This window comes from Schistocerca nitens, chromosome 9 (assembly GCF_023898315.1).
Source record: "Schistocerca nitens isolate TAMUIC-IGC-003100 chromosome 9, iqSchNite1.1, whole genome shotgun sequence".
Classification (NCBI taxonomy): Eukaryota; Metazoa; Arthropoda; class Insecta; order Orthoptera; family Acrididae; genus Schistocerca; species Schistocerca nitens.
Window position 1 is genome coordinate 513,176,190 of NC_064622.1, and position 27,177 is coordinate 513,203,366.

A 27,177-nucleotide genomic window follows, 5' to 3' on the forward strand; every position below is an offset into this window, starting at 1 on the left:
TTGGCTATGAACATGAATATTAAATGAATTAATTTTTGGGAAAATAATAGTAACCCAAAGAGGAATAGAAACGTCAATGCTGGGCTACACAAAGAAAGGCAGAAGCAAAGTAGTTGGTATCCGGTGAACAATAAAGGTCAGTGCCATTATGGAAGTAATGAATACACTGAAATGGCAGTGGGCTGGTCATATCACTCGAACAAAAGATGACACATGGTCAAAACAAGCACTAGATTGGAGCGCAATTTACCGAAAAAACCGAGTGGAAGACCACGAGAAACATAGGACAGAGACTTAAGAAAATCATCTCGATTGAACTGGCAGCGGGAGTAGTAGGATGATGGGGCACTGAGTGCATTTTTGATATCAAATATGTAGACAGAAATTCAGTGATCACAGGCCCTGCAGACCTCGCGCTGCTTCCACAAACTGCCTCCATTCCTTCCTGTTTTATGCCCGGTTCCTCCAGGTGTTTTCAATTCCCAGGGCTGCTAGGTCCTTCGCCAGGTCGTCCATCCAGTGCTGCCTTGGTCGTCCAATGGGGCGTTCGGTTTCCCCGCTAGTGCCATCTTCACCTGTCTTCCACCTGGCATACGGATACATGGCCCTAGATTTCCTAGTTTTTCACCCTCCTAAATTCTCCGTTATCTAAAACATCTTCCTCATTACCCTTCTTTCAAATATTAATAGTTTTTCCCTTTCTCGCTTAGTCATGCTCCATGTTTCTGAACCATACATTACTGCTGGGCATATCACTGTGATGTGGATTTTCATCTTAGTGCTCACTGAGATCGATTTAAAGCCAAGCGTCTCTCTGAGGGAATGCATGCATTTTGTTCCCACTGCTATTCTTTCCTTGATGTCCATTTTTATGTTGCTGTCTGTGGTAACCCAAGATCGCAAGTTTTTGAACTGGTCTACTCTCTTAAAACTCTTGCCATCTATCAAGAAATTTTACCTGCTCTTGTCTTCTTCCTAATTGCATTAATTCTGTTTTGTCTCAATTCACTTTGAGCCCTACCTTCTGTGCAGTATTGTCCATTTTCTGGTACATTTTTTCAACTCGTGCTTTGATTCACTAACACTAGTATGTCATCTGCATATGTGAGACAATTGAAGTTACCGTCCATCTCCACTCCTGTTCCCTACACTCTTTTATTACTTTCTCTAAGATGACATTGAATAGAACACATGAGAGAGCATTCCCTTATCTGAGGCCTGTCTCAGTCTCGAATCGATATCAAATTAATTATGTAAATTAATTAAATTGATCAATTAATTTCCCCCACACCATGATGACGTCATGGATTTTCCACTGTCGGCACATGGATCCCTTTCTCTCCCCTCCTCAGCACCCATAAAATGACAGTAAATAGAAATTTTGTCAAGAAACTCAAAAAATGATGGGAAATGCAAATTTATTGTCAGGAATATCAAATTTTGTGTGTTCACCTTGAGGTTCGGAGACCAACCGATGTAGTTCACAAGACCACCACCAGAGGGCATTAGGGCACTGTGGTCATCACCTAGCCTCCCCCTCCCCACTCCCCAGTCCTCAATCAACCAGTGGGACAACTGGCTCATGGGACACAGACATACAGAAAATAGAGCAAATGCAATGCAACTGTAGAATATTTGGCTGGAAGTGAGTCGATGCATTCAACTACAGCGCGACTGTCCGACTAATTTGCTGTTCTAGCTCGTACATAAGAATGATACTCACGAAGGACTGCACAAAATAACGTGATTGTGGTAATCATCTGCCACCATCGTGGATCTGTAGAGTATTAACGGAGGTGTGCTAGGCGCAGTAGGATGCCTTGGAGAATCTAGACAACCTTGTTACAAATACTGGTAATGTAAATTGTATCTGAAATGTTACATTCTTTAGCAGGATGAATTTAAACGTGCTTACATCCGCCGCAGAACCGTTTTCACTATTTACAGAGCTGCAGCAATGTCGAAAATAGTACAGGTAGCTGAAATCGAGACCTCGCGATTGGTAATATGCTTGTAGAGTGTCTGTGTGCATATGTGTACAGCTGCCAGCGGTGGATGCTTGCGGTTTGGACACATAACTTGCTAACTGGTCGTCTACAAATGACCCTGACGCACTCTGTAGATCGACAAGGGAAACTCTTACGGCCCAAGATGTTACCTGCAGTCGACACACTAACGAATAACTTATTACTGGGGTATTAAAAATATAAATACTCGAGAGCTTTAATTTGTAGACGGCCACAAACCGCTACATATCAGAGTTGGAATGTATTAACGAAATAACTAAGCACATCTGGTAAGCAATAAGAGCATATATGTATGGGAAAAAAATCTGAGCAGCAACGGACATCATTTTCGAACACATGTCAACTCCCAGTTGCAGACCCCTACACCACGGAATGGAAGTCAAATGGACATGTAGAACTGTTGCCAGACTTTACGTTTCCCTTAACTGCAGCGCTGCATGAGTCTGCAGACTTGCTCACTGATGGATCGTGTAATACAACAGCCTGCTATAAAGAGAAGAGACACTTTATTCAGTCACAAACATGCACCGCAGACGCACAGGCAGCGCGCTAAGATCGGATCATACTCGTGTTGGCAGCTGAAACTAGGTTGGCGAGGAGCACGCTGGGGGGCCAGTTTCACACGGTGCCCCGCAGGTGGGCTTGTCTCTGGGCTTCCACCGGCCGCTGAGGTGACACGTGACCGGGTAAACACTTCCGTTGGCCAGGACAATGGCTGCTTGTTTTTCACGGCCGCTTCTCGCGTCCAGTGATAAATTAAAGCTTACCCAACGGTTAAAAAAAAAATTCAACCATACGTGTCGCTAAAGAGCCAGTAGGCTCATCTGAAGCAGAACAGGTGGAGGACTAGGCATGCGATGACCCGCCTCCGACACCGCATTAGTTTATAAGTTACTGCGAGGTAAAGTGTAAAAGTGAATATCTCGGTAACGCTATATGCGACTGCAACAAACGAGGTGTCTACGGATACATCTCGTAAAACTGTATCGGACTCTGATAGTCCATTCACAAAAATTATTCACATATTCAAAAGAGAGGCCTAAAGGTGGATTTTGCTCAATTAAAAACACCTTTTATTACTGAATAAATAGAGGAACAGCAAAAAGTACAGGCAGTACTGTAAATATAGATATACAGCAAATTATTTAATTTATAATTTTAGTTGTTTGTTAATACTTACACTTACAACTTCGAATACAGTGGAAAACCATACAAATTATTGTTTATAAATAAACTATGGTAGATAAGAGGAAACTGATAACAACATAATATATCTCGGAAAATTTTCATATGAAAGGTAAAATTAATAATTTGAGTAAGTTTCTGGTCCAGTAGTTTAAGTGACGTCAGTGGTGCTTGAGCCAGGTATCCTGCGTTAATTTGGGGAGGGGGGGAGGAGGGACCAGGTTCGGACGCCGTTGGAGGTGGTCAGCTGTGTTAGGGGAAACTTTTGTCTGATGACCAGTGGAATAGCGTTAGTTCGTATGTGTGAATTATTCAGAGACCCTACTTTGGGACACAGATATTTTTCGCTATCTCATGAACTTCTTGGTTTTCGGGTTGCATGTGATACAAGCCACATTTGTAAGGTTTCAGTGTGTAGCCATTGTGGAATTTATAATCTGGTGTACGGTGGAACTTTAACGGTTTTCTAAAGATAACTGACGCAAGTAACCTTGGCTTATTCAACCGCATCCAAGATCTTAAGAATCTTGGTCAGTCTCTGGAATGAATTTACTATGGGCTGTTACTGTCGATTTTTCTATGTTCTTATCGGAAATAAACTCGAATTTTTGAAACTTTAATAAATATGTGAATGCGTACATGCTTTATGCATAGCAAATCCTGCCTGAATTTATGTTAAATACTTTTGTGGAACATTGAGTACACTGCGACGAATGTGAGTTGGCGCCCCATCGACGAAACCTAGCCAAACCTGTAAGTCTAGCCACATTTACCGGGACCCATTGAAATTTTTGTGTTGTGTAATGTGTGGGTAAATCTTTTTGTGTAGTGTGGGGGTCCGAGCTGATATAGAACTTTGATTTTCGGCGAGTTGATGAGAGAGATTGTATTTTACTTCGTCACCCACACCACAAGCACAGTCACATGCTACCCGTACGATGGCTTCCAGGCTTCAAGTTTCCAATACATCCATCATCTGCACAACTCGTTGAGTCTCACATGGGTACATAGCGAGTGTTACTATACTTTTCATTATCGTCCTATCTAAAGAGCATGCGTGTGGATCATTGGGGAGAGTGGAACTCAGATTTTTTAGTAGGTTCGTGTATAAGACGCGCAAATATTCTCGTAGCAAACCAAACGACACATGGATATGCGAGCAATATGACCGTATACTTATGGGAAACTGTCGAAACAATATGAACAACGTCATAAAACGGGTAAAGTTCAAAGAAAACCCGTTATAATCACGAAAAATTGATGTAAAATACGTAAAGATTAAGGGAATACGATGAAATATGTAAAATCGCGAAAATGTAATAAGACTATGGATACTGACTGAGAATATATACAATTAGAGAAAAAACACCATGCAATTAGCAATGAGAGAAATCAATAAAATTGTGTGCTGTGGAGGAAGAGAGTGATGGATGCTCCTCTGGCTACTGATCGTGGTGTTTATTTCCTCGTAAGATGTCACTGTTCCTTCCTATGCATTTTCGGCTATCGGCGATCGTTCTATGCAACTGTTGTGAACGTACCATAATTTCCGAGCCGTAATCAGACTTGAACTTCGTAAACGACAGGCGTCATACGTCTCCGGAAACCTATGTAGTGTTTATGTTACAGAGAATCAATGTTAGTGTGCAAAGCAGTTGTTTTATCACTTTGCAGTTTATTGGAGAGAAACTTGCAGGGAGGCATGTGCTGCAAAGATATTTCTAACATTGGAATATTAACAGCGTTGCACTCCACACGACTAATAGGTCGGAAATTGCACAGCTCTAGCATTATACAGTGTTTAAGTGCAGAAACGTGTAGCCCTTGGAATGTGTTTGCGTACCGCAATCATTTCTCTCTTTCCAATATCTTCTTGGTATGGATACCAATTTTTCCCGAGGACATGCAGCTTTACTGTATGATTAAATGATGATGGCGTCCTCTTGGGTAAAATATTCCGGAGCTAAAATAGTCCCCCATTCGGATCTCCGGGAGGGGACTACTCAAGAGGACGTCGTTGTCAGGAGAAAGAACACTGGCGTTCTATGGATCGGAGCGTGGAATGTCAGGTCCCTTAATCGGGCAGGTAGGTTAGAAAATTTAAAAAGGGAAATGGATAGGTTAAAGTTGGATATAATGGGAATTAGTGAAGTTCGGTGGCAGGAGGAACAAGACTTTTGGTCAGGTGAATACAGGGTTATAAATACAGAATCAAATAGAGGTAATGCAGGTGTAGGTTTAATAATGAATAAAAAAATAGCAGTGCGGGTTAGCTACTACAAACAGCATAGTGAACGCATTATTGTGGCCAAGATAGACACAAAGCCCATGCCTACTACAGTAGTACAAGTTTATATGCCAACTAGCTCTGCAGATGATGAAGAAATTGATGAAATGTATGACGAGATAAAAGAAATTATTCACGTAGTGAAGGTAGACGAAAATTTAATTGTCATGGGTGACTGGAATTCGTCAGTAGGAAAAGGGAGAGAAGGAAACATAGTAGGTGAATATGGATTGGGAGGAAGAAATGAAAGAGGAAGCCGCCTTGTAGAATTTTGCACAGAGCATAACTTAATCATAGCTAACATTTGGTTCAAGAATCATAAAAGAAGGTTGTATACCTGGAAGAAACCTGGAGATACTAAAAGGTGTCAGATAGATTATATAATGATAAGACAGAGATTTAGGAACCAGGTTTTAAATTGTAAGACATTTCCAGGGGCAGATATGGATTCTGACCACAATCTCTTGCTTATGAACTGCAGATTGAAACTGAAGAAACTGCAAAAAGGTGGGAATTTAAGGAGATGGGACCTGGATAAACTGAAAGAACGAGAGGTTGTAGAGAGTTTCAGGGAGAGCATAAGGGAACAACTGACAGGAATGGGGGAAAGAAATACAGTAGAAGAAGAATGGGTAGCTCTGAGGGATGAAGTAGTGAAAGCAGCAGACGATCAAGTAGGTAAAAAGACGAGGGCTAATAGAAATCCTTGGGTAACAGAAGAAATATTGAATTTAATTAATGAAAGGAGAAAATATAAAAATGCAGTAAATGAAGCAGGCAAAAAGGAATACAAACGTCTCAACAATGAGATCGACAGGAAGTGCAAAATGGCTAAGCAGGGATGGCTAGAGGACAAATGTAAGGATGTAGAGGCTTGTCTCACTAGGGGTAAGATAGATACTGCCCACAGGAAAATTAAAGAGACCTTTGGAGAACAGAGATCCACTTGTATGAATATCAAGAGCTCAGATGGCAATCCAGTTCTAAGCAAAGAAGGGAAAACAGAAAGGTGGAAGGAGTATATATAGGGTTTATACAAGGGCGATGTACTTGAGGACAATATTATGGAAATGGAAGAGGATGTAGATGAAGATGAAATGGGAGATACGATACTGCGTGAAGAGTTTGACAGAGCACTGAAAGACCTGAGTCGAAACAAGGCCCCGGGAGTAGACAACATAACATTAGAACTACTGACGGCCTTGGGAGAGCCAGTCATGACAAAACTCTACCATCTGGTGAGCCAGATGTATGAGACAGGTGAAATACCCTCAGACTTCAAGAAGAATATAATAATTCCAATCCCAAAGAAAGCAGGTGTTGACAGATGTGAAAATTACCGAACTATCAGTTTAATAAGTCACGGCTGCAAAATACTAACGCGAATTCTTTACAGGCGAATGGAAAAACTGGTAGAAGCTGACCTCGGGCAAGATCAGTTTGGATTCCGTAGAAATGTTGGAACACGTGAGGAAATACTGACCTTACGACTTATCTTAGAAGAAAGATGAAGGAAAGGCAAACTAACATTTCTAGCATTTGTAGACTTAGAGAAAGCTTTTGACAATGTTGACTGGAATCCTCTCTTTCACATTCTAAAGGTGGCAGGGGTAAAATACAGGGAGCGAAAGGCTATTTACAATTTGTACAGAAACCAGATGGCAGTTATAAGAGTCGAGGGGCATGAAAGGGAAGCAGTGGTTGGGAAGGGAGTGAGACAAGGTTCTAGCCTCTCCCCAATGTTATTCAATCTGTATATTGAGCAAGCAGTAAAGGAAACAAAAGAAAAATTCGGAGTAGGTATTAAAATTCATGGAGAAGAAGTAAAAACTTTGAGGTTCGCCGATGACATTGTAATTCTGTCAGAGACAGCAAAGGCCTTGGAAGAGCAGTTGAAAGGAAAGGACAGTGTCTTGAAAGGAGGATATAAGATGAACATCAACAAAAGCAAAACGAGGATAATGGAATGTAGTCGAATTAAGTCGGGTGATGCTGAGGGAATTAGATTAGGAAATGAGACACTTATAGTAGTAAAGGAGTTTTGCTATTTGGGGAGTAAAATAACTGATGATGGTCGAAGTAGAGAGGATATAAAATGTAGACTGGCAATGGCAAGGAAATCGTTTCTGAAGAAGAGAAATTTGTTAACATCGAGTATAGATTTAAGTGTCAGGAAGTCGTTTCTGAAGGTATTTGTATGGAGTGTAGCCATGTATGGAAGTGAAACATGGACGATAACTAGTATGGACAAGAAGAGAATAGAAGCTTTCGAAATGTGGTGCTACAGAAGAATGCTGAAGATAAGGTGGATAGATCACGTAACTAATGAGGAGGTATTGAGTAGGATTGGGGAGAAGTTTGTGGCACAACTTGACTAGAGGAAGGGATCGGTTGGTAGGACATGTTTTGAGGCATCAAGGGATCACAAATTTAGCATTGGAGGGCAGCGTGGAGGGTAAAAATCGTAGAGGGGGACCAAGAGATGAATACACTAAGCAGATTCAGAAGGATGTAGGTTGCAGCAGGTACTGGGAGATGAAGAAGCTTGCACAGGATAGAGTAGCATGGAGAGCTGCATCAAACCAGTCTCAGGACTGAAGACCACAGCAGCATGGATACCAAACAATACTTCAGGAATCGTTAGCGCAAGTGATTTACGTAAAATGTAACTCGTTTTCTAAGTCACTGACAGAGGTTTGTGAGGTACTGCAAATCCTGTGTGTGTACATTTACTTGACAGTTGTCGTGCTTACGAGGTTAGTACAGCATGGTGTGTAACTTCATATGTGAAACATCGGTGCCATGCATGTCACTGTTTCCTCCATTGCTGGTGATCATTTTATAGGACTGATGCCAGCATACCATACTTTCTGAACCATAATCCGATGTGAGGACTATGCACAATACATCTCCGGAAAGTGTAATATGGATGTATCACAAAGAATCTATGTTTTTCTTTGGTGCGGAAGGAAGTAGTTTTATCATCTTAAAGTTTGCCACCGTAGTAAGTGGGATAGAAAACTTGCAGGGTGGATATATGCCAGATGATGGACATATATGTCCTGCATTTAAGTATTAAGACCGTTGCACTCTGAGTGACTAATATTTCGGAAACAAGACGGCTTGAACATTGTAGAGCGTTTAAGTGCAGAACCGTGTGTTTATGTTACACGATCGTTTCTGTCTTGCGAATATCTTCTTGGTACTGACCCCAGACATTTTTCGGGCAGAATGTTTTAAACAGGAGCATATTTGCGTTCTTTGTGCTCCGACAGTAATATTTTTCTTATAGTTTTGACGTGGCTGAGTTTAAACGGGGTTCCAGGCCGTGGGTGAAGAAAGTATCGCTAGGGTCGGGAGTGGTGAGGAGGAGGAATGTTTTGCAGTAAGTGTCTGCCCTCAGTATGCGTAGGTAACTTTCTTTATGAGGAGCAGTTCTCGCTAGCTCGATGCACTAAGAACTGGTTCATTATTCTGTGGGAAAGAGTTTGTTAGAAATATTCTGTACCAACCCTCTCATTGACTAATCAGTTTGTGGTATAATACAACACCTATAATAACCAAATATCATTTATCTTTCGACATTTTAAAAACAGAAATGTTCAAGAAAATTCGTTTTCATTCCAAAGCCAAAGTTCAGTTAGGCACTAACGTCGATAGGGTGATTTAGAGGCAGGGGGGCTACTAACCAATATCCAATTGCAATTAGAGATAATGCTCTCAGAAAGATTGGTAAACACTGATCTACAAGCTAGACTGCTTACAAAACACCATCCTAGAATATTACTCATATGTGTGGGATCTATGGCGAACAGGAATATCAGGTCATATTGAACGAATGGAATGGGAAGAAACCTCAATATGTGATAGATGTAGTACAATGTGACATGCACATTACAGTGGTTTGCAAAGTATGATGTAAATGTGGGTGTAGAAATTTATGTATGCTGTCTGAGAAACCGCGAAAACGAGGTGCGAGGTGCATTTCTCTCTCTAAAAATAAATAAATAAATAAATCGTAGAGACAGCAGGGCGAGCAGCGATGGTGCAGGTCACCCGCTTCACTAGGACTCACTGAACGAACATGGCAGGTGCCATAGCCTGATTTCGCAGAAACTTCGCTCCGTGGAAGAGGAGACATAATAAGCAAACACGTGTCTCGTCTTCTCCGTAAGTTGTCGGCGGCTACTGATAAAACGACCATCGTGATTTTGGATGTAATTTAGATGTCTTTTACAGCGCAAGAATCTCAGCGCAAGTGGCGTAATAGTGGCAAGCGTCGCAGAATCTCAGTTTTGCGTCCCGAGTTCGAAACCCGGTTATAGTCTTTGTTTTATTATGTTTTTTTTATCTACCCATGTTCATAGAAGGTTAATATATGAATGTTTCCTACCGAATTAGGAATAGGAGAGTGTTTATTGATTGTAGAATTACAACTAGATTTCACAATAAATCTCATACATTTACTAGTGTGTATATGGTATTTTCAGAGGTTACAGTCTTCTTAAATTTTCATAATCTTACATCAGTTTGTAATTCTTATGTTTTATTCTTATGTTTATTGTTTGGAAAGTTTAAGAGCAGCCCCTTGGATAATACCGATCACTGAAGCATTGAAAGCATAGAAATTCCGAACATCGCACAAAGGCGGGTTTGCCAGGTTCTTCGAATGGATCACATTCGAGAAAGAAATGTCGTTAACATTACTGAATATTTAATGCTGTGGCAACAATTTCGTAGCAAATCACGCATAGTGGATCACTTTTCCGAAAACAGGCGCTTGCAACTGATTATGAATCAAGATAGTCTACAGGAATTTCTCAAAAAAAAAAAAAAAAAAAATTCAAATAATTTTCTTATTTTTTAAATTCATTCATCTTACATATAATTAAAAGACGAATGAGGACAAAGTTCCCAGAATGAGATTTTCACTCTGCAGCTGAGTGTGCGCTGATATGAAACTTCCTGGCAGATTAAAACTGTGTGCCGGACCGAGACTCGAACTCGGGACCTTTGCCTTTCGCCGGCAAGTGCTCTACCAAGAGCACCTTTGCCTTTCGCGGGCAAGTGCTCTTGGTAGAGCACTTGCCGGCGAAAGGCAAAGGTCCCGAGTTCGAGTCTCGGTCCGGCACACAGTTTTAATCTGCCAGGAAGTTTCAAGGACAAAGTTATTTCAACATACATTGGAAAACATTCGTGTTGTAATGTTCTACGGATAAAGATAGATAAATGAAAAACAAAAATAAAAACAGAAATAATAACGGGGTTTCGAACACGGGGCGTAAAGGTGCAAATACTCGACCCTAGTCACTGCGCCACCTCTTCTGTTAGAGGCACATGAATTATAGTACCTCGAATATTTGGACTGTCGTTTTTCTCAGAAACGGTCGAATATCAACGGACAAACCGACACACGTGTTCGCTTATTTTTCTGAGAAATCGGATTATGGCACTTGCCGTGCTCTTTTCGTCTGCGGCTTGTTTCATCTGCGTCGGGTCACGCTGGCAACGTGTGAGCAGCGCCGTGCAGTTTTAAACGCACCCTCGTGCTTTTGTTGTGCCGACACTAAGTCGCCTAAAGCCAGAGCGCCTTCATAGTCCGGATAGGTCACGGTGCCGCGTTAGCAATGCCGAATCGGCTCTATCGGCGCCGAGTGACTCGCGTACCGCAGCCGTAGCAGTGCCTGCTGCGTGCAGTCGGCGTCGCGCGTGGAGCCGCGGGGCAGAGTGGCCGGCCCGGACAGGGCGGCACCGGCCCGCACACTCACACAGTCACACACTGTGTGACGTCACGTGGCCGCTCTGGCCGTCGCCTGCGGCCGCCGCTGTGACAGGCAGTGGCGCAGCACAGGCCGCCGAGCGCAGCCGGGCCGCCGCAGCTGAGGTAAGGTGAGTGCCGCCGAGCGCCGGCGAGTGCCGACTTCCGCTTACGGCGGGGGGAAGAACCGCCGCAGCCACGCGCACCACTTCCTTACGCAACCCAACCCGGGATTCCTGGATTGCGCTAAACCGCAGCCTGTAGTGTTGTGGACGGGCACGACTCGAACGGCCCGAGCAGTTTACGTAAAAGTCCGCGAAATCTAGAGGCTCTGATTGAATTTGTGGTCTAGCGACTTCCGGTGGTTCGTACGTGTCTTGGCACACCATTATATTCCAGCGATATTGTCGGTTTTAACATTCAACGTTGTAACATAACGTTTTCCAGTTTGCTCGCTTCTGTGGCTGTTGTCTGCGCCAGGGAAAGAGATTTGTGTAGCAGCTTTGAAATTTGATCTCTTATCTTATATTCTGTACGTCAATATGATTTTGACGTACACAGCTGCCCGACTGCAATCTACCGTATTAATATATATATATACTAAGATGGTATCTGTTCTTTCGGACATGTCCGAAAGAACAGATACCGTCTTAGTATATATGTACAGTTACGGCTCACCGGCCACTTGCCCATCTTCTTCTTCTCTGCGAATGCACAAACAGTGCCCGAACTCTTACGGGAATCGGCAACGCGCCGCGAGTAATGAGTATAATGGGTGGTGGCACTACGAATGTAGTGCGGGACAATACGTTGAGAGTGTGGGTTTCGCGGGAGGCGTGCCAGAGATAAATCCATCCAGTCGCGCTTCCTCTGTGTCTTCGGTGGCTCAGATGGATAGAGCGTCTGCCATGTAAGCAGGAGATCCCGGGTTCGAGTCCCGGTAGGTGCACACATTTTCATCTGTCCCCGTTGACGCATGTCAACGCCTGTAAGCAGCTAAGGGTGTTCATTTCAATGTAATAACTACCGTAGTAACTCGACAAGCCCTGAAAGTATCAATGTAAGCCGCATATTCAATCGTGTAGTTGAAGCCCAGAGCCTGGTTATCTCTGTATATACATAGATGGATCCAATTTTCTACAGCGGAAACAGTAGCAACCTTGGACGCAATGTAGTTTGCAGGCCCTTTCTTTCTCTCCTAAAAACACTAATCGTCTCCGGCTCCGAGAGTGTCTTCAGTAATCAACCACGGAGATGGAATAAAACAACCGAGCGTTGTACACTGAGGTGAGAGAAGTCACGGGACAGCGGAGTGCACGCACACACATGGCGCTAGTGCCGTGCACACAAGATGTAAAAGGGCCGTGTACTGCCAGAGCTGTCATTTGTGTGCGTACGGTAGCTGCAGCTGGACGCACGGGAAACTGTCAGGGAATTCAATATTCAGAGATGCACAGTGTCGAAAGTGTGCCGACCGCCTTCACTTACGGACCGAGAACAGTGGCCTCTGCGTAAAGTTGTCAGCAGTAAAAGAGAAGCAACACTGCGTGAACTGACCGCAGAAATCAGTGTGGGACGTACAGCGAACGTATACTTAAGTGCGGCAAAATCTGGCGTTAGTGGGCTATGGCAGCAGTGCCTTTGCTAACAGCACGAGATCGTCCACAGCGCCTCTCCTAAGCCCGCAATCGTATCGGTTGTACGCTGGACGACTGGAAAGCTGTGGCCTGGTCAGATGAGTCTCGATTGGTAAGAGCTGATGGTAGGGTTCGATTGTGGCGCAGAGCCCCAGAAGTCGTGGAAGCAGGTTGTCAACAAGGCACTGAGCAAGCTGATGGTGGTTTCATAATGGTCTGGGCTGTCTTTACATGGAATGGGCTGGTTCCTCTGGGCCAGCTACACCGATCATTGACTGCATATGGTTATGTTAGGCTACTGGGAGACCATTTTATGGACTTAATGTTCCCAAACAACAGTGGAATGTCACTGGGCCACAGTTGTTCGCGATTGGATTGAAGAACATTCTGGAGAATCCGAGCTAATGATTTGGCCACGCAGATCGCCTGACATGAATCTTATCGAAAATACACACATAAAAAAAATTGGATCAGCCCGGTTCCCAGAACTCCTGAAGATAGACGTTGACTGTGGATATTGTATCACAAATACAGTCATTTCGACTGTTCAGAGATGTCACTAAACCCGCCCAAAGATGTAAACAACCATGCATGAGCAGCGCCTATTAGATGGAGGGCGTCCGACAGCCGATGAGTTCCAGTCAGTCCACGAGGAAGGAGGTACACGGCACGTGTTGTATGTAGTTCAACCACGCCTAGACTGTCATTACCGCGGTTCGATCGTGACCGCATGTTACTTTGTGCCAGTAAGGGCTCTCAACAAGGGTACTGTCCAGGCGTCTCGGAGTGAACCAAAGCGATGTTGTTCGGACGTGGAGGAGATACAGACAGACAGGAACTGTCGATGACATGCCTCTCTCAGGCCGCCCAAGGCCTACTACTGCAGCGGATGACCGCTGCCTACGGATTATGGCTCGTAGGAACACTGACAGCAACGCCACCATGTTGAATAATGCTTTTTGTGCAGCCACAGGACGTCGTGTTACGACTCAAACTGTGCGCAATAGGCTCATGATGCGCAACTTCACTCCCAACACCCATGGCGAGGTCCATCTTTGCAACCACGACACCATGCAGCGCGATACAGATGGGCCCAACAACATGCCCAATGGACCGCTCAGGATTGGCATCACGTTCTCTTCACCAATGAGTGTCGCATATGCCTTCAACTAGACCATCGCCGCGCGGGATTAGCCGATCGGTCTAAGGCGTTGCAGTCACGGACCGTGCGGCTGATCCCGGCGGAGGTTTGAGTCCTCAAAAATGGTTCAAATGGCTCTGAGCGCTATGGGACTTAACATCTATGGTCATCAGTCCCCTAGAACTTAGAACTACTTAAACCTAACTAACCTAAGGACATCACACAACACCCAGTCATCACGAGGCAGAGAAAATCCCTGACCCCGCCGGGAATCGAACCCGGGAACCCGGGCGCTTCGAGTCCTCCCTCGGGCATGGGTGTGTGTGTGTTTGTCCTTAGGATAATTTACGTTGTGTCTAAGCTTAGGGACTGATGACCTTAGCAGTTAAGTCCCATAAGATTTCACACACACATAACTAGACCATCGTCGGAGACGTGTTTGGAGGCAATCCGCTCAGGCTGAACGCCTTAGACACTCCGTCCAGCGAGTGCAGCATGGTGGAACTTCCCTGCTTTATGTGAGACCGACGTACGCCGCTACTGGTCATGGAAGGCGCCGTAACGACTGTACGATATGTGAGTGCCATCCTGCGACCGATAGTGCAACCATATCGGTAGCATATTGGCGAGGCATTCGTCCTCATGGATGACAATTCACGCCCCCATCGCGCACATCTTGTGAATGACTTCCTTCAGGATAACGACATCACTCGAGTAGAGTGGCCACCATGTTCTCCGCACATGAACTTTCTCGAACATTCCTGGGATACATTGAAATGGGCTGTTTATGTACGACGTCACCCACGAACCACTCTGAGGGATCTATGCCGAATCGCCGTTGAGGAGTGGGACAATGTGGACCAACAGTGCCTTGATGAACTTGTGGATACTATGCAACGACGATTACAGGCATGCATTCATGCTAAAGGTCGTTCTACGGGGTGTTAGAGGTACCAGTGTGTACAACAGTCTGGACCACCACCTCTGAAGGTCTCGCTGTATAGTGGTACAACGTGCAATGTGTGGTTTTCATGAGCAATAAAAAGGGCGGTAATGTTGTTTATGTTGATGTCTATTCCAATTTTCTGTACAGGTCCAGGAACTCTCAGAACTGAGGTGATGCAAAACTTTTTTTGATGTCTGCATATGATACATAACCAAGTAGTCACCTAGTGTACAAGCCCCTGCACCGGCAACGCTGTCGCAGCTATGGACGGCTATAGAGGCAGCAAGGCTCAGTGGTTCTGCGTGGCTTTCGAGCGTCTTGTAGAGTCCGTGCCACGTGGAGCTGCTGCATGAGACCCGGCACGCTGTTAGGAGGTGCCTCGGTGTGTACTGGATGTGATTTCGGAATACGTTCGCTGTAAACGGAGGGAGCAGACAATCCACCTGTCATGGGTGCATTTGCACCCCGGCATCCGTTACAGTGAGGAGGCTGACTTTAGCGAAGCAAGCTGTATCTATAACAACTGTCGTCGATATTAAATTATCGTACACAGACTACTTACGTGAGGTAAGGAGCCACGGTAAACAACCTCAAATTCCTACAATGCCATGCTTTACGAGGACCCGTGTGGACTGATGAGCGATTTCCAGAACCTTTCCTGTCCGCTTTAACCACGCCGCTTTTTTCTACATCTATACGGAATAAACATTTACGGTTCTCCTGCATTTGAGTGTGATTCGGAGTCAGAAGCTGATGTGAAGCACATTTTGTTCTCGTGTTCCAATTTTGACTGTGAAAGATAGGAATCGCTGAAAACATTGATGAGCATGGGATATCATACAGTTGCTTTTATAAATGGTAAAGTTCTTTAGGAGTATAAGGAAAAATCTGTAAGTTTTAAGAACATTCCTATTTTCATATTTATTTATAGCTTATAATTACATTTAAGAAATAGAACGCACGAATGTATAATTCCAGATTTAATAATATAAGGAGATAATTTGAGATCATCAACAATGTTTCAGTTCAGATCTATAGGGTCGTCAAAAACAGCCTGAAAAGCTTTTAAGTGTGTTTCAGCCGAGATTGTGCTGAGAAGTAGTGCTTAAAAAAAAAGCGCCACACGTGTTCTCTGTATGTTTTCCTGAAATCGAAAAAGAGAGCGATACAAAAGTTGGACGTGGGACGGTAGTGGGGATCGAACCCGAGCCAGAGGCTGCGCAGTCAACGGGGATATCTGTCGCCTGTCCTGTGAGGACTGCTGGCACTGATGGTACCTGGAGGGCCGCCTGGAATTGCTCGCGAGGACGGGCTTCATTTACAAACTTCAATGTTAAGTAAGTCGGAAAAGACACAAGGTATGTTACTTTTTCCTTAACAGTTATTTCTCAGCGCAGCCTATCCTGCAACACATTTACCAAGTTTCCAGACTGTTTCTGACGACCCTATATACAATTTTAATAACACGAAAAGTTTACTAGGAATAATTGGCTTTTACGTACAGCGTGTCTATAAATAGTAAGACTTAATTGTGAAAAATGTAAATAACTTACAGAAATCTTTCATACAGCGCATTTACAAATGTTCAGTGTGGATATCTTTCGTAACACGACAAATGTCCCACGTGTAAACATGAAGCAAGTCTGGGTGTATCGTGGCAGCTGCACATGTTGCCCATTGTCGCAGTTCTCCGACATTTCCCGGAAGCAGAGGAGCGAACCCTCTGTATTTAATGTTGCCCCACACCGCAGAAGTCCACTGGGGTTAAATAAGGTAGATTGTGGGGGCTAGGATACTGTTCCACAACGTCCAGTGCTATGGCGATACGCGACAACTTCTCGATGATAATGTGGTGGCGCTCATCTCACTGGAAAATAAATTCTGTGCCCGTGTCCTATTGTAATTGAGGCACGAGATAATGTTCGAGCATGCCCAGGTGCGATATGCCAGTTACAGTTGACTAGGCAGGAAAGAAAGGAGCGCAAATCTCGTTACAGCTTATAGCACAGAATGCATTTACCTTAGGCGACTCCCGTACATGTACGATTACGTGACGCACTTTGTGCTCATCTCATATCCGAACATTATGCCGATTCGTTCTACCACAGGAGTGGAAGGTGGCTTCGTCACAGAACACAACTTTTTTAAGAAAATCGTCTTCAGTCTGCATTTTGTTGATCATTTCTACATATAACTCAGCCCATTATTCTTTGTCGGTTTCTCTCAAAGCTTGTAATAGTTCCAATTTGTAGGGTTTGAATGACCGACGTTTCTCTAATACCTTCCAGTCTGCAACACTCGGCATATTCAATTCTAAGTTTAGGCATCTCGTTTATTTACCCGGACTGGGAATGTGGGCTGTCGAAGGTGGTCAGAGAGACCGCTGGCCAAAACCCTGACCCGGCGGAGACTCCTGTGTGATGCACAGCCAGTTTCCGAGAAACGATCGTACCAACCAATAACACTTCGTCTCTGAGGTGGTGGCTTGCGACATTTAGTCCTGAATTGTTCTGAACTTTAGAAGCACATTTGGATAAGATGAAATTGTGAAAGACACTGCACACGCTCTGCACCATTATGTGACTCCATGACAGAATAACTCATGCACATGTGCCACCTTGGGGGGAACTTTGCAACCAACAGTGTTAGGCGAGAATAAAACTTGAAAGTGTACTCCATCAAGGGCTGTATCAAACTTATCTGTAAGTTGTTTACTTGTGTGTGTAAGTTGCTTTTGCGTGAGTGTGTGCGTGTGTGTGCGTATGTGTCTATTGTTGACGAAGGCCTTATTGGCCGAAGGCTTTAATTGTGAGAGTCTTTTTGTTGTGCTTATCTGCGACTTAGCATCTCCGCTATATGGTGAGTGGCCACATTCCTTCTCATAATATTGCAAGTTATTTATCCTTTTGACAATTGAATTTCAGTTTTTTAAACACCCTACATATAAGTTATCGACCTACAGCAAACATTCCGTGCGTAACCATCGATTTTCTGGGATATAACAACTTTTCTGTGACTCCTATAAACCTTAGTTCTTGAGGCATGATAGACTGAAAGGGTTGTGTAACGAGAAAGCTACCTACTCTGCATGATATAGGAACACTTTATAGATCAGTTTGACTTGCATCATAGGACAATTTTAGAGAAACACGTTGTCTGCCACCTATATCACGAAGAAATTTCATTTATAAGAAGAGGTATTTGTAATGTATCCATTTAGTGTAATGTACCGATTTACTAACTTCTGTTTGCTGCAGCATCCTTGAACATATTCTCAACTCGAATATAATAAACTTTCTTCAGTCTGAGAAGCTTATGTCCACGAATGGTTTTAGAAAGCATCGCTCGTGCGAAAGTCAGCTTGACCTATTCTCACATGATATACTGAAACTATCTGCCAACAGTCAGATTCCGTACTTATAGATTTCCTGAAAGCATCTGACACAGTGTCCCATTGCAGGCTGTCAACGAAGTTACAAGCACATACAATAAGTTCACAGACATGTAAGTGGCTCGAAGACTTCTTCAGTAATAGAAACCAGTATGTTGTCCACGACGGCGAGTGTTCATCAGAGACGAGGGTACCGTCAGGAGTGCCCCAGGGAAATGATTTGGCGACAGGGTGGGCAGCAATGTGCTGATGTACGGTAAGGTATCGGAATGGAGTGGCTGTAGGAAGATACAAGACGACTTGGACAACATTTCCAGTTGGTATGTTGAATGGCAGCTAGCCCTAAATGTGGAAAAATATAAGTGAATCCGGATGAGCAGCAACATGTAACCTGTAATGTTCGGATACAGTATTACTAGTGTCCTGGTTGACATAGTCAAGCCGTTTAAATAGCTGGGCGTAACGTTGCAAAGCTATATGACGTCGAACGAGCACCTGATAACTGTGCTAGGGAAGGCGAACGGTCCACTTCCGATTATTGGGAGAATTTTAGGAAATAGGGGTACATTTGCAAAGGAGACCGCATGTAGGACGCTGGTGCGATCTGTTGTTGAGTACTGCTACAGCGTTTGGGATCCTTACCAGGTGGGATTGAAGGCAGACATCGAAGCAGTTCAGAGCCGGGCTGCTAGATTTGTTACCGGTGGGTTCGGACGACACGTAAGTGTTACGGAGATGCTTCGGGAACTCAAATGGGAATCCCTGGAGGGAAGGCGACGTTCTTTTCGAAAAACACTATTGAAAAAATTTAGAGAACGAGCAATTGAAGCTGACTGCAGAACGATTCTACTGCCGCCAATACACCTTGCGCGTAAGCACCACGAAGATAGGATACGAGAAATTAGGGCTCATACGGAGGGATGTAGACAATCGTTTTTCCCTGGCTCTGTTTGCGAGTGGAACAGGAAAGGAAATGAGAAGTGGTGGTACAGGGTACCCTTTGCCACGAACCGTACGGTGGCTTCGGAGTATCTATGTGGATGTAGATGTACTAAAACACGAGTTCCCATAGCACGAGTCTATCAGTCATTTGTGTAATAGCTCGTCTGCAAAGACTAACTTCCATACAAACTCTAAATGTTTACTTGACACTACAACAGTTAAGCTTTAGTCACAGTATATAAAAATATTTTTCTTAACCGGTTTCAACGAAATACGTACTCATCTTCAAATGTAAAAATATCAGTTGGAGAATATATAATGGGCATTATGACCATACATCTGACAAAAATTACGAGAAATAATGATACCAGGCAATTGAGGAACGGTGGAACAACTAAGTCAGTACAAGTTGTGCCTATGCTTGCCCAAACGTTCATTCCATGTCCTAATGTAGAACAGATAAAAACCACGCCACGGTGAAATTTTCCATGGTAAATGTTACGCTTTTCGGTCGTTTCAGATTTCTTTTTAATGGCTTGTTAGCCTTTTAAAACTGTTGAAGAGGCAGTAGAATACCGATTTTCTGAAGAGAAAGAGGCAGATATGGTAGCTCTTCCTCCAGTTTTAAATGAGTAGACAGATGAAAACATAGAAGATAGCTTGTTAGGAAATACCTGTGTTAGCTATATTACATGTACTACTGTAATTTTACATGAAAGAGACAAACGAAGACATTATTCATGTTTCTTTTGAAGGAGTCCGTAGACAGGTAGTTAAATGATGTAATCAAGTTACAAAATTTTCGTTTTCTGACTTGGGGAAGTAAGATTCTTGTCTGTCAGATGAACTGAAAGCGAAGTTGCATAGTCTCAATCACAGGCAGGTTTTTGAACATCGCTTTTCGGAAGAAATTGTAAGCATTATTGTAGAGGAATCTGAAAGATACGTTTGGGACTGTAAAAATAAAATACACTTTTCAGCTGCAGCTTATGAAATTTGTGTGTTTGATGGGTTCTTGATCCTTAATGATTATCGTAAATATTTCAGTGGACGAGATTCCAGATCTCAGGATGACGATCTTGTTGTTGAGATAGTGAAGGCTGCAATGAGTCGTAACAGGTATCTTGAACTGAAATGTGTATCACATTTCCGTAGTAAAAAAAAAAAGGCAATGAAAACAAAAGTGACATATCTTTCAAAATAAAACCACTAGCTGGTGCAAGATTATCAAAGGTGAGGAGTCTTTCAGGAAAATCTAATAGTTGATGAAATGATTGTGAGATCCTATGGACGTCACTCTATGAAGCAGATTCCCAGACTCAAGCCCATACGCTTTAGATGGAAACTATGGTGCTCATCTGGTACTGATGGTTACAGTTACAGCTTCTTACTATATTATGGGAATGATCAGAAGAATGATAGTTGGGATCTTCCTCTGGGTAGTTTTGAAAATGCTGTCCATTATTGACGAGTTGGATAGTTACAAAGTATTTTTTGACATTTATAATTATTTTGCTAGTCCGACTAAAGGAAGCAGGATTCCGTGCAAGTGGAAACATAAAAGAAAACAGAACAAGGAAGTGCTCCCTATCACCAGATGATGTAATGAAAAAGAATTGGGGCGTACTTTGAGTCCAGATTTGATAGAAAGAAGAAAATTTGGGTCAGAAAATGGAATGATAATAAGTGTGTTGCTCTACCAACTAATTTTAATGCCGTGCTCCCTAACGTTAATGTCCGACACTGGAATTCATCCCAGAACGAAAAGTTCAGCGTTCCACAACCACATGCTTTCAACACCTACAAGAATTTCGTGGTAGGCGTCGATCTTCACGATTGGCTTAAAGAGAAACACACAATTGCAGTGCGTGGTAAAAGTGGTACTGATACCTTTTTATAAGCTTGGTTGATATGACTATTGTAATGCATACCTTGGTTTCAAGAGGTGCAATGAAGGAACTTCTCTTTCTGCGAAAGAATTCACAACACAAATTACTAGAAAATATCTGAAAAAATGAAATCGGCATGAGGTCAACTGAGGAAAGACCAACAAAACTCGTCTCCTCTCCCAGTACTAATGTAGCAGATATACTTTGTGACCAGAAACTTCACGTCATCCAGAAGCGTGAAAAGCAAAGAAGATGCCAGTTTGAGAATTGTAAAGGAAAGGCTAGAACATATTACGGGAAGTGTAATGTTACGCTCTGTATAGAATGCTTACCCAAATATGATATTAGGCCTTAATTAAATTTTGGTTTTGGAGGTTTTTGGGTTAAAACTTTTCTAAATACAAGTTACTGTACTATGCATAATAATTTTGAAATGTTATTCCGAGTTTATTATCCCCTTATCTCTTGTTATTTTTCTAGTAAGCAGAGTAATGACAAAGTAAGAGCCAAGCTCTCAGTGTCCGCAAATGAGGACAGCCCAATATTTTACATTTAGGCCCCAAGTGAACAAAATTTCCTCATATTTCGATAAATTGGGTTGCCAGGACACAGTTTTCCAAAAATTAAGAATATATGTTAATTGGGTGCTAATGGGTTAAAGGCATCACTCTCCGAGATGATCGGAAAGTGCCCGAGCAGAACTGCACGCCGGCTCGTGAGACACTCTTCCTACTCTTGTAGGCTCTCCATCCCGCACATATCACTTAGCTGGTCGCTCAGGATCAACAACTCCGCCCCAGAAGGAACACGACACTACCCACATCCGTGGGGGCAGTCAGCCTACGCCTCTACCTCAGGAGATCCAGAGCCACTCCAGGAAATTACTTAACATTTCGACCTTTCTGCCCATGTCAGGAGCAAGATGTAGGCCTTTTCATTGGCCATTTACTGCTCCCATTATAGCGCCACAGCTAGCTAGGGGGAATTGCATGGGAGTTAAAAATAGCATATTGACGACAATATTGTCCGAGCATCCGAACTGCCAGTGAAACTGTAGGCACGTGTACAACATGCTGAAAGCGACATTATCGGCCACTATTGCCCTGCAGTGTTGGGGTAACACATTTGCGAGCCGGAACTGTTTACAAGGGGCCACACTACGGCACAGAAATGGACGAAAGAGACCTAGAGGAAAAAAGTTTACATGAAAAAGAGAAACTGGGTTTTTTGGGTGTGCTTCCGAACCCTTAATTTGTGAACTGATACTGGATAGATACCTTTCCCAGATCGCTGAAACCAGATTTTGAGCATACACTGCCACTGAAAAGTTTTCTATCACCTATCACAATTATCCAATTGTGGTTGAAACAGGGATTTCGTTTTGAATATTCTACCGTATCCCCATTATGATACTAAAACAAGTATAAACCCCTGTGTATTCGACTGCTAGCTGGAATAGAGGGGTTGCTCACGGGTATCCACAACAATGCTGACGTGCCCTTACTGGAGATGGTTCGCATTGTTGTACAGTACATTGTGTACATACAATAGTGTGTTTATATATCTGATCGGGTTGATGATGGGACGGACGCAGGAGAATGGGATTGAAAAATGCGCTGTAATTGTAGCTCTGAATCAGGAAGGTTGTTGCAGTAAGACAATAGCAATAAAAGTCGGCGTAGCACAATCCACAGTGGTGTTTATATTGCAGCAGTTCAAGATAACTGCTGCCAATGCACCTGTTTCGCGATATGGAAGACCCAGAGTAACAGCATACTGAGGAGATCAGTCTGTGTATGTGCAGAGTGAACGTCACAGGACTCGTACTGCATCTGAAATTCGCGGGAAAGTAAACAGTACGCGAGCAGCTCCCATCTCTGAGCAGTGAAATACCGTCCAAGCGAACAACGTGTGATGAGTTACGTAGCAGCCAAAAAGACCTGTATCACGGAAACAAAATAAGGTGGAAAGATTGCAGTGTGCAGCTGTGGTCCAAGGCGTTGTTCACGGACGAATCAAAGTCTGAAATACTTGGAAGCCATCGTCAAATGTTTGTTCGTCAACTGTGTGACGCTAACGGAGAAGCATGGTGGGAGGTCGGTCATGGTGTGATGATATTTAGAGCATGACAGAGTCGGTGATCTAGTGATAATTAATGGAACGTTAAAGAAGGGATACCAAACAGCGCAGACCGACAGTGCAGCTCCATCTAGAAGGAGTCTTACTGGTCGTTCCTTTTGGTACCAGGCGTGAGAAACACTTTGGTAGAAGGACTCAAGAGATTCATTAAAGTAGTCTGAAGCAACAATGAAATGCATTTGTTAATATTTTATTGACGTTCACGAGTACAGAGAGAGCCCTAGTAATTTCCTAAACGCGATACATCTACGACCATACTGACGGGACATGAAAAGTAATGTATACAAGCACCATAAAAATGACAAACTGCTGCCCGTCGAACAGACGTGATTCAGTAGTGCAGATCTACTAAGACGGTAGCAGTGAGAATGTGCTTTTTCAAACTTCAGTCTTTGTAGACATCCTTTTCTGTGTTCCTTAGCACTGCTCCTAGATGTACGAGACCCATCATATTTACGGAATCCGTGGTCTCTTGGTTTCCCCAGTTCTACATTCCTGTAGATCAGCGTTTCTCAACCGCCGTGTCCCAACGCATTGATTTTCTGGAAATACATGCCAGGTATGCCGCGAGATTTTATGTTCGTACTTAAGAGTGATAAGTTTCTTTTACTGCATGCCTTACGTTTACATTCACATGTTCCTATTCAAGAGTCTTACGTAATAACTTTGTAAAATTTGTATCTCACTGTTCCATAGCAAAGAATATATTGTCTGCACTTTACGTGCTTACTTTTAGCATCTGTGGAGAAAATCATATGTACAGGAATCGCGAAAGTTTGAAACATACTTTGGTGTTCCTCAAACCAAAAGAATGGTTGAGAAGTTTCTTTTACTGCATGCCTTACGTTTACATTCACATGTTCCTATTCAAGAGTCTTACGTAATAATTTTGTAAAATTTGTATCTCACTGTTCCATAGCAAAGAATATATTGTCTGCACTTTATGTGCTTACTTTTAGCATCTGTGGAGAAAATCATATGTACAGGAATCGCGAAAGTTTGAAACATACTTTGGTGTTCCTCAAACCAAAAGAATGGTTGAGAATCGCGACTGTATACAACAAAATAGTCGACTACCTCTACGTACTCCCACCAGATTACGAACTGAAGCTTAATGATGCTGTTTCACGTGACTAGGGACTGCAACGATGTTGGAGTGAGAGAGAGGAAACTAGGCTCAGAATGGGAGGGAAGCGTTAACAGATAGACGCGGCCTGACCGTACGAAATATTCTCCTCATTTGGTAGCCAGCACCAGCAACACTTGGAAAACACATCGGTAGCTATGCCAGCTGGAATTTTTGTGATTTTCCACGGAGGCTGATTGTGTGGATCATGATATTCTCTTAGAAAAACTCAAGTTTTATAGAATTTATGGCTTTAAACACGGATGGTTTCAATCATACTTGAGTAACAGAATACAAAATTTAGTGCTGCATAATTCAGAAATGCCAGAAAGGTAGAAAATTTTAGTGACTGGAAGAAAAGAGACATAAAGGGACTCCTACAGGGTTCAGTTTTTGGTCCACTCCGATTTCTTATGTTTGTGATAACCTCCCACTTAACATTCAACAACCAAAATTGGTACTTTTTGCGGACGATACTAGTGTTATAATAAAACCCGTTACAGAGAAAAAAAATGGTTCAAATGGCTCTAAGCACTATGGGACTTAACATCTTGAAACGTCCCCTTTGAAAAATTATACAGGACTGTGCTTAACCTGACACACAACATTTTTAGCGCAACGCAATCTGACTTTCAAAAATCCCTACAAAAGAATGGCCCTGACTAACATTAACCTATACCTTTCACAAATCACTTACCTCACCAAAAAGCTTCGTTACTCGAACTACTGCAAAACAGCGAGCGCCACTACTGCCATCTAAATAAAAGATTCAAACTACGGAAGGCACTAACTACTGGTAGGCATAGTTAGGAAATGAAAGATTTTAGTAGAGAACAAACAATGTATTTACCTTAATAGTGTTGAAAAATCATAACATACATAACAGATCATGACATCCAGTCTTACAAATTTCCAAACTCCGCCATCTCTCTCCCCACATCCACCACTGCTGGCGGCTCACCTCCAACTGCGCAACGCTACGCGCTGTTCACATCCAGCTGCCGCTGCCCAACACTACAATGGCAGACAACAATGCAAACTAGCCACAGACTGCACACAGCACAGCCAGTGATTTTCATACAGAGCGCTACGTAACGTTGCCAATAAGAAAACATAAACAGCCTACTTACATAGCCCCCATGCTCCCCACAAAAAATTTTATAAATTGTTTGGGCAGTGGCCAATAATGATTTGATAAAATTTTTCATAATTACAATAACAAAGATATCAAATGTACACACTTATTGATACTATGTTGGTCAAAAGCTAAAATTTTCTCACAGTCCATAAAGACAGTCCTGATCATTCATCACAGTACAATTGCAGTGTTTTTCTCAAAGTCTGAGCAGTAAAAGAAAATGCACACGAAAGTAGTGGATTTCCACGCAGTCTTGAATCAGTAGTGTTGTCCTTCCAAAGAAAAGCCAGTGCTGACTCTTGACATGCAGACAGGTAATGGGCCACAACAGAGCAAACCCACCGCAGAGTCAGTCGAAGTTTTGAAGAATACTGGTAGGTAGGTCATCACAGAGTAGACCCACTGTAGTCCTGGTAGAGATTACGGTATTGGTGGGCCACCAGAGGTGCAGACCCACTGCAGTCCTTAAAGAAATAATGGTATTGGTGGGCCATCAAAGATGCAGACCCACTGTAGTCCTTGTAGAGATGGCTAGCAGCCATCCGTTGCGACTGTGCAGGTGCGCAATCACCATCTAAGATTCTTGCGGAGAATATAGCAAGTCCATAACCACCACTTGTGCACTCACAAAGTTTTTGGAATTGTCCTCAGAACCAGCAATGCTGTTATCCAGTCCCTTGCTGAATTATTAACACACGTGCAAACACTAACAGTCTCTACTTCTCACATATTGTCCATATACTATGACCAACAAAAACGTGTGCAGTGAAATGGAACTTACAAGTTACTTAATTTGATGAACTGGTGTCAATTACAATTTTATAACATAAGAATACAATAACAAAGGTGCAAAATACATCATTAAAAACATAACAATACAGATAACATTTGTGGTAATGCAGGCTTTACAGAAGAATCGAAATAACATATACATCAGTGTTACAGGAATTATGAGATAAGTACATACATAAAGGATCAGAATAACTTTCGAAACATCATCTTCACACATGAGCATTAAAACAAAACAGAATAAATAATGTCTAAACATCTTTACAAAGTATATACATATTATTAGAAAAATACTACAACATAACTCCTATTAGCTAAACACATAAAGTCCAACCCAAAACTTCATTCCATATCTTTCGTCTTATTTCAACATTTGTTTTCACCAAAACATCTTATCCAAGCATGCTTTCTGTATTTATATGTTCACATATTTCTTACCTCATTATTTTCCATTATCTTACATCATTTATTTCCAAAAAAAATCCTACCTAAACTTGTTGTCTCTAAACCCTACTTTTTTGTTCATCTCCTCTTTCAAAATACCTTTTTTTTGGCCAAACCATATTCTTATAGCTTTTCAATGCATTTCTCCCAATTCATCATAGTTAGTTTCTTATATAGTCTACCCCCTCTTAAGCTAACTTAAATCTACTGAGCTCAGATGCTAAACTAAGGAACGAGGCAATGCAGCAGCACAAAACAATTAACACAAACAGCAATGATAAAAAATACAAAAGGCAAAGCAAGCAGCATAAGTTACAACTAATATAAGGCAATGAGCA

General features: G+C 42.7%; 1 protein-coding gene across 1 annotated transcript in view; it reads left to right on the forward strand.

The window, feature by feature from the left end:
• Positions 1 to 11,334: 11,334 nt before the first annotated feature.
• LOC126203009 (PI-PLC X domain-containing protein 1-like) overlaps positions 11,335 to 27,177 on the forward strand; it is a 419,285-nt gene continuing 403,442 nt past the window's right edge. Inside the window, exon 1 of the mRNA XM_049937210.1 lies at positions 11,335 to 11,388. The gene's annotated coding sequence lies outside the window, so the exon portion shown is untranslated. The remainder of the gene's footprint in view (positions 11,389 to 27,177) is intronic.